Source organism: Halichoeres trimaculatus, unplaced genomic scaffold, assembly GCF_033239565.1.
Source record: "Halichoeres trimaculatus isolate MK-OKI-2021-1 unplaced genomic scaffold, fHalTri1.1 fHalTri1_scaffold_4, whole genome shotgun sequence".
Taxonomy (NCBI): Eukaryota; Metazoa; Chordata; class Actinopteri; order Labriformes; family Labridae; genus Halichoeres; species Halichoeres trimaculatus.
The window spans coordinates 21,072,310-21,086,316 of record NW_027437182.1 but is presented as its reverse complement, the minus strand read 5'-3'; the positions used below and the strand labels follow the sequence as shown (position 1 = coordinate 21,086,316).

At 39.4% G+C, this 14,007-nt stretch overlaps 1 protein-coding gene across 1 annotated transcript in view; it reads right to left on the bottom strand.

The window, feature by feature from the left end:
* Window positions 1-13,743, bottom strand: part of exoc1 (exocyst complex component 1) — a 272,742-nt gene extending 258,999 nt beyond the window's left edge. Inside the window, exon 1 of the mRNA XM_074668139.1 lies at window positions 13,739-13,743. The gene's annotated coding sequence lies outside the window, so the exon portion shown is untranslated. The remainder of the gene's footprint in view (window positions 1-13,738) is intronic.
* Between the last annotated feature and the right edge of the window lie 264 nt (window positions 13,744-14,007).

The following is a 14,007-nucleotide window of genomic DNA, read 5'->3' as shown; positions in this document are numbered from 1 at the left end:
CTTAATCAGGTATTCAGCTCTGATAAAGTTGTGTGTAACATTGTGCTCCTTTCACATGAAAATATGCAGTCTGTCAAGACATAGTCATTAAAATAGTAGTTTGTTATTGCTTATAATAAAATGGTAAAGGGGATTAATTTAACAGATAAAAACTCAGCAAGAGACACTGTCGGGGTGTTGTGGCTTAATCTTTTCACCCGAGTCTGACCTGACCCCTGTCAGCAGTGACGTCGCAAAGTCTTCCACGAATGGACCAATGATTAGCAAACGCTTTATGCAGGCAGTACTCATGGGAGTTGAAGTGTCGTGGTCTTATATTGCAGTTGGTTATTATTTCAGATGCCGTTTGAGAAAACTACAATTAAACGTGTACATAAAATTCAACCCGCCAAAGTGGCCAGTGGGAGCGGTGGTGTTACCAGCCAAGCTCTGGTTGTGTTACAGGATGCAAAAATACCACTGAAGTGTAATCCTGAAATATTAATGTTTCTGTTACTGTTCCTAAATAAATCTTTTGACTAAGTGTGATACAAGTCACAAAGGTTCAGGTCTCTGATAAAAATAACAGATTTAAGGCTGGTTGGGTTCAAGCAATTATGTGTTAAATTTGCTGCTGGTCATCTTCTTGGCACTCAATCTGGTGATTCACCTAAAAAATGAAGTTGAGGTATTTCAGAGTTTCAATTAAATTTTATGACACTGGAACAGTTCTTTTTTTTTTAGTTTGTTGCATGTACTCTTGGGTGCCATAAGGAGAAGAAAAGTGAGGACACATGATTGTCAAGGGTTCTAGAAACGTTACAACATTTGAAACAGAAGTGGTGGGAATGATTGAGATATTTTTCACCACAAGCCCTGATGGCATGGTTTCACTGATGCTTGTACACCAATAACAATATGAAATACAGGCAGCTGTGGGTGAAATCCTTTTTAAAATGATTTGTCTGTTTACAATTAAGTGTGCAGTTTAGTAGGAGAAGTCTATCAAGCCTGCAGATGAGATGTTTTGGGCAATATCAGACAGCCTCCTGAGGTCAGTAATCTTTATTGAGTTTTTATTGTGTTTTAGCAGCAGTTTTAAAGATCATTAACAAGCCACAAGTCAAACTTACAAAAAAAACTTATTGACATGTGAGACCCTCTTCTTTGACTTTGCTGTATTCCTGGTTAAAGAGATGACGCAAGTGACTGAATGGCACGTTTCGAAAAAGTCTTATTTTTCTTCAAGATCATTAAAGAGTGATAGTACCAGGACATTTGGGCTTGTGTTTGTTTGTTTTTTCACTTTGTAAACTTCTGTTTTAAGAAGTGCTATGTAAATACAGTTATTATTGTTATTATTGTTATTATTATTATTATTATTATTATTATTATTATTACCGTCTGGATCCAGGATTTCTTTCAAAGGATTCTTTATCATTGTGATACAGGGCAGTTTTCACCATATGTGTATATAACTCCACCATAAATGGTCGCATTGCTTTGCATGAGAATTCAAGACAAGGTCACCATCATTTCTGACAGATGTAAAAGTACAATCCAGATCCTGGCAATACTCTGAATTCTAAGATCCAGAATATAAAATATGTACGGGGTCATCATAATTTTCAACACTGTCAGGTAACAAATTCTCATACAAACCTGCAACAAACACCACAGTGTAGCAGACAGTCTGCTGAAGGGAGTATAACATTAAAGTAGGACTAAAGTGTTGCATCACAATCACAATATGCTTGACAGAGGTCTGTACTTTCCGAGGGATTTTCTTGTTTTTACTATTTCCTTTTTTAAAATCAGCTAACATTAGAAGTTAAGATTGTTTTGAAAACTGATCACAGGATTTTACACACTCAGCACAGAAGCAGCAGCTATGGAGGTGGCCAGACCAATAATAATTCAGTTTGGGTTCAAAGGGGAATTACAGAGTTAGTAAGGTAAGTGTAAGCAGGCAGCAATAGTTTAAGTGACTGTTAATGTTGAAATAAAAATGACCTGTGTACCCCTGTCTTTACTGACTGTAATGTGGAAACCGGGAAGATCTTCAAATTTTTGTTTGATTTGACTTGTGACTTGCTTGCCTCCATGACTTGAAACTTGCTTAAGACTGACTTAAGACTTGCTTACGACTTGCACATGAGTGACTTACTCCCACTTCTGATGATCAACAGATGCGAGAGACTACTTCACACCTGCTTTAATATGAGCAGAAGTATCAAAAAAGAATAGTCATTTTCACTTTCTGATTCCATCATTGCACCTGTGCAGTTTCCCCTGACCACATACTCCCAAGAGTTGTTACTTTTAAAAGAGACCACAGTCATAAATGAACACCTGACCACTTTTGATTCACTTTGGTGTGAAATTTCAACGTTACACTTCCTTCAATTTTACACACATCACATTAGTTGGTTGCAATCTCTTCCAAATGTAAACTGTTTGTTATGTGCCGTAAACCCATCATCACAATGCTAACAGTGCAATAAAACCCTGGAGGAAGCAGCATGTCTCACACAGCTTTCATAAAGTAGGCACTTTGCCTTGTACAGCAGGGGAAATCCAGCTGTCAGTTTCCCATCACCCTGTGGACATTAAAACACGGTTTCCCAGAGAAAGAAGGCTATTTGTGTCCTGAATTCAGGGATATTCATATTGTAGATAAAGCTGTAAATTACATGTCAGTGGGAAGGCATTTTATGTGTGCTGGATTATTTATTGCACCAATGCTGGTCTTATGTTCTGCAGAAAGTTTGCTTGGATTCAAATCACATTTGGAAAGCTTAGTGATTGGCTCATGGTCATTTATTTTTATTTCACTTGTTTTTGAGAACAAAAGAAAAAACTGTGAGAATAAGCTCCAATAGCACTCCTGCAGCATTCCCTGCAGGCTTCACTTGTTTAAGCTAATATTGACATAGTTAATGAATGCATGGTGTAACAACATGGCTTTGAAATGATGTAGTAACCCCTGAGGCAAACACATAAACACACACACACATGTATGTATCATAATAAATGTACAGATTAATGACTGATGTGTAATGAACTTAAATGAAGTTGAACCATGCAATGTTTGTTCCCCAATAGCGCTTTGACTCCGCTCCTGCTAAAAATAATCACTTGCAAGTACCTCCTTTCACCAGTAGCACTATCTCCAAGAATGCTGCTTTCTTGCTGTAAGGTCATCTTCTTGTTGTGTGACATTTATTTCCACTCTCCAGTACATAAGATGACTAGGCTCAGTCTAAAGCTGTGTTTCCACCGAGCAGACCAGAGGGCGCATTTTGCGGCGTTTCCACTGACTTATCCCGGGACAGATCCCCAAAAATCCAGACGAGCCGACCTACTTTTTTGGGACCCTTCCGTATGGGTGCCAGACTGAACCGATCTGATCTTACAAGGTGGAGCAACACACTGCAGACCTTTGATTGGTCGGAAGAATCGTCACTTACCCCGACAGCGGCTGCATTTCTCCTGGCGGCACACAAGACTTCTCTGAAACAAAGCTTGATTGCACAGTGCTACATGTCAATCACAGAGAGGACGAAATGCTGCAAGTATTTCATCTGTGCTCTTTGTTTACTGTGTCACATTTTTCTTCTTTGTTGGATTTAATTGCGGGGTAAGCTGCTACGGCGTCACGCTATTGTTTAACAGCTGTGGCTTTCAGCATCCGGCTTGCACGCAGCCCACCATGAGAGGGCACAGTTTGCTGTGGAAACGCAAATGGGATCAGGCTTAACTGTACCAAACTGTCCCAAACCATACTGAACCGACTCAAATTGCTTGGTGGAAACCCAGCTTAAGGTCCCAAACCTGAGACTCACAGGTAGGGATATATCAAGTTTTTTTGTTTGTTTGTTTTATCTATTCATTTTTTAATGAATAGTTAAAATACACAAACAAGAATTGCAGCAGTGGCAGAATCTCTACTCTCCACGAAACAAACAAATCTTACAGCTCAACTGAAAAATCTAAACTACAAAACACTTGAGCTCAAAAGCACACTGGGACTGGCCCTAATTTTCCTGTCCTCCGCTCTCTCAGTGCCTCCATGAGCCCCCAGTGCTAGCATCCAATCTCTGCCAAGCTGCCACACCCTCTCCATGGATTCACTCCCCAGCCTCCTCAAGCCCTCACATCTCCAGCCTTTCCCTCCTCTAAGGCCCCGTTTACATGACGCCGAAAACGGTCGATTCCGCGATTCCGCAAACATTTCGTTGCGTTTTGGCCTTCCGTTTAGACGAGACCACGTTGCGTTTTCAGTGAAAACGCAAACTTTTCCCCAGAGTGGAAAGATCTGAATCCGCTCCTCCGTGTAAACACAGAGTGGAGCGTCCAAGGTTCCCAAGGGTGAAACGCTGACGTCACCGCATGCGCACTCGCAGTTTCAGGTGAAGGCTCCGCGCTCAGCCACATTTCCAGTTGAGCCAGTAGGTGGCGGTAATGCGCGTTATGGTTGGATTGCCGAACGTCTCACACAACAGAACGGCAGAAAAAGAAAGAAGAGAAGAGGAGACTTGTCCTCCTGGAGTCGTATGAACGCGGATCGTTTTCACGCCGTCCTCATGTAAACGCGGGTGGCTTTTGAAAACGCAAAGGAAGAATCGTTGCGGGAGTCTCCGTGTAAACGGGGCCTTAGTTTCCCCTACCATGCCTTGGACTCTCCCCTCGCCTCCACCCTTTTTACTTTGTGCTTTGGGGTCAAAACCAAAACAACTGGCTTTCAAACAAAAAAAAAATCTCTTCCCAAAAAAGCTACAAACACTAATGTGAAACACGTCTGCTTGAAAGTGGAGTCACGGCTCATTAGGCTGAAAGTACCAAAACATTGGCTAAAACAGATCAAGTATGTAACAAGGCAAAGGACCAATTAACTTTTATCCATATCATCAATGAGCTTAGGCTATTCTCATTAAAGGTAGTAAGAAACCACAGATGAAGGTATATAGAACACAGATGAATATCAGGTTCAAGTTTGCCATAATAGCCTCAGGGCCAACATCAGGTGTTGGGGTGGGGAGTCACTGGTCCGTGAATAATGAAGGGATTAGGAGCTACCCAAGTTATTGGAAATAAACCTTTTGGGGTTTATTCACAAGACAAATATGTGAACATCAGTTTTAATTCTTGCACATTCCCTCTCAGTGCGTGACTCTGGTTCCCAGGTTCTGATATAACTACTTAAGAGTGTTTGCTTCTAGGAAGGAAAAAAACACATTCAGAGCAGATAAAGATCACTAATAAAGATATCGCCTCCACAGTTGCTGTTTAAGAGTCATGCAGTGACCAATGGTTACAGAATGTTACATGAATAAGTTTGTTCTTGACACTTGATGGGGACATCATATTTGTCACATTATCATAATTTCAGAGTGCTATTGTCCCTAAGATAATGACACACATAAAATCAACGATTGCCATGAAAATATTTTTAGTCAAAACAATAAGTGAACGTAACTACACCAGAGATGAATCAACCTCTGGCTAAAAAAGTTAGAGGGAGAAAAAATGCTTCTATACTTTTGGTAAGAAGTATTCAATGACTACTTTATCAAAAGTTAGCACCGCACCATCTCTGATCATCTTATGGTTTGCAAATGACAGAATTTGAGTTGCAGCAGCAAAAAAAGAAGATGCAGTTTTATGTTGTGAAGGTTAAACCTCTGCTTTTGCAGATGATGTTGTCCTCTCTGTAATTAAGCAATGAAGTCCAAATTGGCTTGAACAAAACAGGAGTTCTTTTAGCTTAAAAAAACATACTATGCTTAATGTTTTCTTTTAAACTCAGTTTAGTCTACTTTACAGCTTGGTGAAAGTGGTTGAAATTTTCAGATAAAGACTGAAGCACACTGAAGGGAATATATAAATCATTTGGTCTGGGAACATCTCTCACATTGTGGAGATGAGCATGCATGCACGCTTGCTAAATCAGCAAAGATACACTTTTTAAATGATAAACAGATCGTAATAGTAATGGATGAATACAAGGGTAAAAAGATAGATGGATGCATGGACATTTAGATTATGGATGCACAGAACTACTGACAGATACATCATGGTCCGCTCCGAGATAGTCCTCTGTTGCAGTCTGTGTCACTCCAGACAGCGCTGTGTGGCTGCACTGACCTCTGAACTTATGAAGACTTTGTTTACTTTCGCCCCTCAAAGAAAGAAGTCAGCTCTCCGGAGAGCCGACTGCGCATGCGCAGTACTTTCTGAAGAACTGACTCCTTTCTTTTTTTTTTTTTTGCGGAAAACCTGAAGTGTCCCCCGTGACAAGATTAGATGCTCAGGTAATTTGAGACTCAGACCCCTTGCTTAGACTGTTTTGACAGTTTTACTATCATCATCATCTTCACTGCTACAGTTCCATTATTAATTGTATAAGCCTTTTTTTATGGGGGTGTGTTGATTGGTTTTGTTGGGTATATAAATGTCAAAATACTGACAGGCCAATGAAAGAATAGTTACGTGCAGGCCCATGCCCGACTTCATAACTATGAAAAGGTTCTAAACAATACAAAGCATTGCTATAACCACTTCGAGACACTAGATGGCCTATTTCAGTTAATAACAAATAACAAAAGAGTTCATCATCGTCACGTGACATGCGATTTTTACTTATTTTACATTTATTTACATTCAGAGATATCCAGATCAATAATCAATAAAGAATCGGATCAATAAGCAAAATCAGTAAGGGTATTGGTATCAGTAAATTCTCATCAATACCCATCCCTACAGAAAAGTCAAAAGTGAGTGATTTTTCCAGTATAAGTTTTTTGTTTGTACACTGTGAAATACTTATTTATTAAACTGTGTTCTGGACTCTTGATGAACATATTCATGAAAGCGTGGCTAATCTTATCAACACTTCTCCATCAGCATTCAGACATGTATAAGTTGCAAATAAAAACTGCTTCATGGTGCCATTCATTTCACAGGCTCCCTTGCTGTACAGTTATAAGTGCTTTAGGCCACAGTAACTTTTGAATGCAGCTCTGTAAGCAGCTGTATGGACCATGAAAACTCGCATGACAGGAGAGGAAGTGATAACGAGCCAATAATTCAGTTCATCCTTAGGCATTGGGCTTTACATCACCGGATGCTGGATCATGTTTTATTCTTTAGTTCAAGTTATTTTTAACACAGTGGTCCTGAGTGTTCAGCAGCTCATGTGGGCAAGTTTGGGCATAAATCCAAAGTAAGTACAGGATGATTAGATCATCATTCAGGAAACCATACGTCAAAGTAAGGAACCTAGAAATGAATACTCAGAACTGCTGTCTCACATTTTCACAATGAGCATTAGACTGTGTGTCTTCAGTGACTGGCTATGCTTCCTCTCCACGTCAAAATTGTCATGGGAGCAGTTTCCCCAGGGCTGTCTATGACAAATGTACCTTCAGTTACTGTGCTCATGTTTCTTTAACCCTGACGCCAAAGTCTTTTTGTAAATTTAACTTAAAGCTCTAAAAGAATCACACCAAATCACTGCTGATCTTCAAGAGCAGCAGAAAAGATGAACTCACATCTCACTACAGTATGTGGGAAAGGACAGAGAAGCATGTCAAATTATTTAGTCAAACTAAAAAGAGATTATTCAGGCTGATTCAAAGAAAAACAAAATTTTTCTGGCCTCTGCAGGCAAATCTGGAACAATTGATTGTTACATAAAAAAACTGGCTCACTTCAGAGTCTTCTCCTCAGTAGTTACTTGAGGTTCAAGCTGTGGTTTAACACAAATATGGTCCTCTAAATTGCCCCCCTTAAGAGGCCAAACTAAGACATAAATTATATAAACACACATAAATTTAAGTTTACAATGAAATCTTCTGAGGACAATGTATAGCCCTACATGTTATCATATATGTTGATTCTTCAGATATTGAACATTCACTTTTGTGCTGACTTTTGGTTTATTGTATTGACGTGCAAAGAGCGGAGAAGTCCTGTCCAGACAGGACATAAGAATAGAACAGAATATACTTTAAAAACCCTGGAAAGGAAATTCAGAGTCACAGCTGCAAAACAAGAAAGTATAGTATAGTAGAGCTGAAACGAAAATATATTTAATCTGATTACTCGATTAATCGATGGGATTTTCAGTAGAATACTCGAATACTAAAATATTCGATAGCTGCAGCCCTATAGTATAGTATAGTATAGTTTAGGGCAAAACATTCAAGAATTTGTGGATGAAATAATTCAGTTACAAGTGTCAACAAGAAAAGAATGTCCATTGGAGACGGCAGCTTAGCCAAAGTCTCCACTCCCCCTCCACCTCGATGGGGTCCTAAGCTGGCATTCTTCACCAGTATGTTCAGTCTTACTTTCCTGTATCCTGTCTGCTCACAGCAGATGAAATCCCTCCAATGTGGAGTTTGTGTCTGGTGTTAGCCATGTCTATGAGTAGCATAATGCTACTCTGCCCTATGGTATTCCCTCTGGTGCTAGGTTAGCATGGCTAGCTTGTCCATCTTAAATGAGATAGATTTTTCCTCCCCCATAACGACGGATGGAAGGACAAGTCAATGTCATCTCTTCTTAGCTCACGCCGCAGCACCAGCATATCATCCTCATCTTCTTCTCCTCAGCTTGTGGGGAACACTGGACCAAGCATCACCATGCTAAAGGCTGCTAGCAGCTGAAATCTTGAGCATAAACAGTACCACCTCAGCTTGTGGGGAACACTGGACCAAGCATCATCATGCTATAGGCTGCTAGCAGCTGAAATCTTGAGCATAAACAGTACCACCTCAGCTTGTGGGGAACACTGGACCAAGCATTATCATGTTATAGGCTGCTAGCAGCTGAAATCTTGAGCATGAACAGTACCACCATGGTTGCATGTAGGATTCCCAGACACACACAAGAATGAAAAAAAAGAAAACACCACTGCAAATGCAACCAGTTTGGTTTAAATGGCCAACAAATTAGACATAAAATAAGAGATAAATAAATAAGAGAGGTAAATCAACCAAATGAATAAAAAACACAAAGCATCTTGATCGAGTCATTCAGTTTCTCATACACACATGGTCCCTTTTCTCTCAGGGAGATGATTAGTGAAGAGTGAAGGGACTTTTCTGCTCTGCAGGTAAGTTAAATGATCTGATATGTGGCCTCCAACACCTCAGCATAAAGAGCAGGGTGACTGGGTATCTTTTTTTATATAATCTACTTATGCGTGAAACTTGCTTTGTTAAAGTCTGGATGAGCTTCTTTACAGACAGCTACAGGGTGCCTGCCTGACAGTCAAATCAGCCATGCCCATATATGGGTAAGACTTGTGAGCTCAATGATTTCAAAAATAATGAGTTATAAAAAAAGGAGTATGACCATGCACCATTTACAGATAGAGAAATTGGGGTTCAGACCAAAAAAATGTTTGACCCAGGTTGTATTTCACCACAGACAGACAAGAATTGATGGCCACCTCATGCTCATGTAAACCTCCAACCACACCAATTTACCAACACACAAAATACAACAAATAGAGGATAAAATGTAAAGCGGCCACTAAAGGGGAAGGGTTTGGCTGTACACTTTACCTCCCCCTCCTCGTCGCCTCCATGAGTCAGAGATGCTCTTAATTATCTTGAACCAAGCCAAGAATCTGTTCTGCCTTTGGACTGTACCCACCTGAGGGGCTATTGACTTTTATTATTGTGCGAGTCTGCACACAATAGTTCTTGGTTTCAGCCAAGAACAAGCTGTTCATTTCTGCGCAGTGAGCTTTCTCAATAGACATGTTTTAAACCAAAAATGACAGTTCAAGGTTCTGCAGCTGCTACAAGGAAACTCTGCTATTGAACGCAATGTTTTGTGTGTTTGATCTGTATGACCGCAGCTGGATGAACCCATCTATACCAACTCCAAAAGAAGACAAACTGCAGATCTGTGCAGCTATTGGTCATGAGAACATGAATATGTGCTGCTTCACACCACGTGGCAAGCTCATCGTGGCTTTTCTCTCAGACACTCTGGCCGCTTATATCTATTTTGGGATGGTTTATGAAAAGAATATATCTTCCCCACTTTGGCCTGAGGCTCCTGCCCACACAGCCCTCTGTCCCTGATCACATGAAGAGGAGGGTGTCATCCCCAGGGCAAGGCCACAAGTTTAAAAACACATGACTACTACAGTGGCTCAGCAGCACACAAGTGTAAAAAAACAGCTCTAAAATGTAGAGGAGAAAGACCAAAAACATTGGACAAGACACACATTTCTAGTAAAGAAAGTTAAGCTAGTGAAACATCTAAAGTCAAACAGCTTAAAAACCTTAACAAAATGTTGGAAAATGTGTTCAATGTAAGAAACAAATTTTACTGCAGTGGTCTTGAAAATACGCCAAAAGACTGAACTTCACAGTGTTTCTTAAATTTATGCTCACATAAATCCAATGATATTTAGACGGACTATGAGGAGTCCCTAAGTAATCCTGTAAAAGTCTTGCTTCTAGATATATGGCTGATTGTAATCCACAACTTAAAACTTGATTATCAGCACCAAAAGAGGTCAATTTTAGATGCTTTTTCTCAGCCTCAACAGGACCAGATTGATTTACAGCATGTCGAAGTCTCTATAACAACATGCTGGCTGACAAAGTTTAGAAGTGTTGTTCTCTGGTTTAAACAATTTCTTAGATTTCTTTGATTGCAGTGATGGGGCCTGACTGTCAGACAGAAAAAGGACAAAAAAGCAGAAGTAAACTAAACAGGAGAGCGACAGAACACAAGCTAAAGGCTGAAACATTGACAAAGCTATAATGTGATAATGTTCTTCCCAACCCATATGCAGCAAAATCTTGTCCTGCTTGTCATCTCCTAGCTGCCAAATCTACCTAAATAAATGTGACTCGTGGTCAAGTGTGACTAATATATATATTTATATATATATATATATATATATATATATATATATATATATATATATATATATATATATATATATATATATATATATATTTTTTTTTTTTTTTATTATTATTTTTTTTGAACACACATTCACGTTACATTTTTCACTAATACCACTTATCTTCTGGAGCAACTTATAGTCCAGAAAATATATAACTTGCTTCATTGCTGAAAACTTAGTGTTGTTAATACATGAGCAGACAGTGCTAGGTATTTTTAGTTTAGTTTTTACCTTTTCAATAAATCTCCCATACCCTTCACCACCTTTATTGTATCCAATAATGAACTACTTTTTCCATTAGTTTGTCCTAATAGACTGCACATCTTTATACTTAAGGAGCACAATCTTATACACAAGTTTATCAGAACTGAAAACCTGATAATGACATGTAGTGTAAAACAATTATCTAATCTTGATTCTAGTGTGCACAGGGGTCATTTACATTTAAAAAAGTTTAAATCTAGTTCAAGTTCATTTTAGCATGCCATAGTCAACTGTAATAGTATCAAACGTAATAATACAACAACTAAATTGTGGCTTGTGAAAATGATGAGTGGCTCGTAACTCTGGGAAACCACTAGCCACAGTGGCAGCATAAGGTGAGTCCCTCAGTTTTGGAAGAGTTTTTCTGTTTGCTTTTTTTTAAATATATTTTTTAAATGTATAGTAGAACAGATCAACTGTAATTTAGTGCAGAATTGATTTCCTTGGTAATTACCTTATCTTGACATGAAACAGCTAAAAGGCTAATATCCTTGATACGACTCTTTAAAAAGCAGCTTTATTCTTGTTAGCATTGGATTGGTCACACGGCACCATAAATCTGATATCCTAGTTTCTGGCAGCAAGTTGCTTAGAAACAGTAATTAAACCATATTATTGGTATCTTATCAAGACCAATAAAGCTTGAACAAGTAAAGCTTTGATATTAATTCTGCTTGGTCATGTTTTCAGGACACAAGTGGGAGGGGGAGTCACATAACCAAGGGTTCCCTGCAAAAATAACTGGAGTCATGGTTTTGTCCCTCCATATTGAGCCACTCCTCATTCATGATTTCATTTCTGCTTCATTTCTGCTTGTTGTGACAGATTGTTGTTGAACTTAAGCGTAATATGACCTGGCATAAGCAAAGTGTTTTATTCTTAAAATCAATTAGATGTTCTAATGTTGTTCCGAACTCATGTTGAACTCTCTCTCTGTTTGTTGACTCGTCGCGCTCCAACATCCAGTAAGAACCAAAGACTTGTGTATCTGCTGTGAAGGGCTCAGAATGCTGAATCAGAGACAGAGCACATATGGAACAGAGCTGGTTTGCACTTCTGTGTTGACCTTAGACATTGTCCCATAATATTCTTCTGGGGGGGGGACCCACTACATTGCCTGCTTTTCTACAGAAATTTTTTAACAAGCATATTATGTTGTAGGTATTCAGGCTACAAAACAACTATTATTGCTAGGCGCTGCCCTGTTGGCTATGAGAGAGCGTTTCTTGTGATTTTTTTCTTCTCTTTTTCGTAATCTTTGTATTTGGCGTGGATCTTTACTGTTTATGGCTCATTTTTTGGTTATAAACACTAAACATTTTGTGGCTTCAGTGATATTTTTACTACTTTTTCTCCTGTGTTTGTCTGGCGATCCTACATGTAACCATGGCTGCATTGTTTACATGTGAACTCAGCTATTAGCAGCCTGCCGCATGTCAATGCTAACTGATGTAAGGCCTGATGTCTTCCCACAAAGTGAGGAGAAGGAGGTGAGGACAACGTGCTGATTTCCAGGTGTGAGCTAAGAAGTGACGACATGAACCTGTCCTTCCATCCATCATTATTGGGAACGTAAGATCTATCTCCAATAAGATGGATGAGCTAGCTGTGCTAACCCAGCAACAGAGGGAATACCAGAGGACAGAGTAGCATCATGCTATTCACAGACATGGCCAACGGACCTAACATCAGACACCAACGCCACATTGGAAGAGCTTCACCTGCCGTGAGCAGACAGGATCCAGGAGACAGAGATGGAGCATGACTGAAGAAGCTCAGTCCTGGACCCTGTGGAGGTGGAGGCTGGCTGAACTGGAGAATGATGGACAAGCTGTCATCATCAATTTTCTTATGGACCTTTTTGCACTTTCTATACACTTTCTTACTTTTGTTTTCTTGATTGCTGCTGTGATGACAATCATAAATAATCATAATAATCATCACCATTATCATCATCATCATCATCATCATCATCATAAATCATTATCATAATAAATGTTATTTGTCTAGAGCTTTTCAAAAACTCAGATGCTGAAGACACTGCAAAGGATGATGTATTTCCAAATCCAGCCCAGGTATGAGCGACTGTGGTTGATCCGTTTCCATGACAACCACAGCGTGTAGCCTATTGTGTTCAAGCAAAAAAAAGTCAAGAAAAATGGCTGACTGCAAAGCTATGCTGGGCCTAAAAGGAACAAGTAATGAAAAGCTTCCTAGAAATGTAATGAACTTAAAAGTACAATATTTTTGTCTTTGAAATGTAGTGGAATGAAAGTAATACGTTTTCAAAAAAAATAAAAAGCATACTCAAGTTAAGTACAGATATGCAAAAAATGTACTTCAGTAGGGTACTAAAATAAATTTACTCAAATACTGTCAACCACTGCAAACCATGAACTGCAAAGTGAAACGCTAGGAGAGAGTAGACGAATAACATTAACCCAGAGACAACAATTCTTGGTCTGTTAGAAGTTTCCATGATGATTTCAGGGTTTGGGGTTATGCAGATGCCGCAGGCTCTCAGACATTTTGAATCTTACTCAGAAACAGTCTGCTTTTTTCAGAAAGAGAAAAAAAAAACAGAAGAGCCTGAAGGCCTCATGGAGATCATTCCTGTGAAAGGCTGAATTCAGCTGTCTAAATGAGTGGTCATCAGGATAGTGGGAGCTCTGTAATCTGAGTCACTGCTGGACATTAATGTTTGAACATACTACGTGGCTGCTGTGGAACAGAATACCAGGGTGTCTGGTTTCCTCAACTATCACCACTATAGTCTAAGATCAAGTGGTGCTTGTCAAACCGTCTGTCATCCTGACATTTCT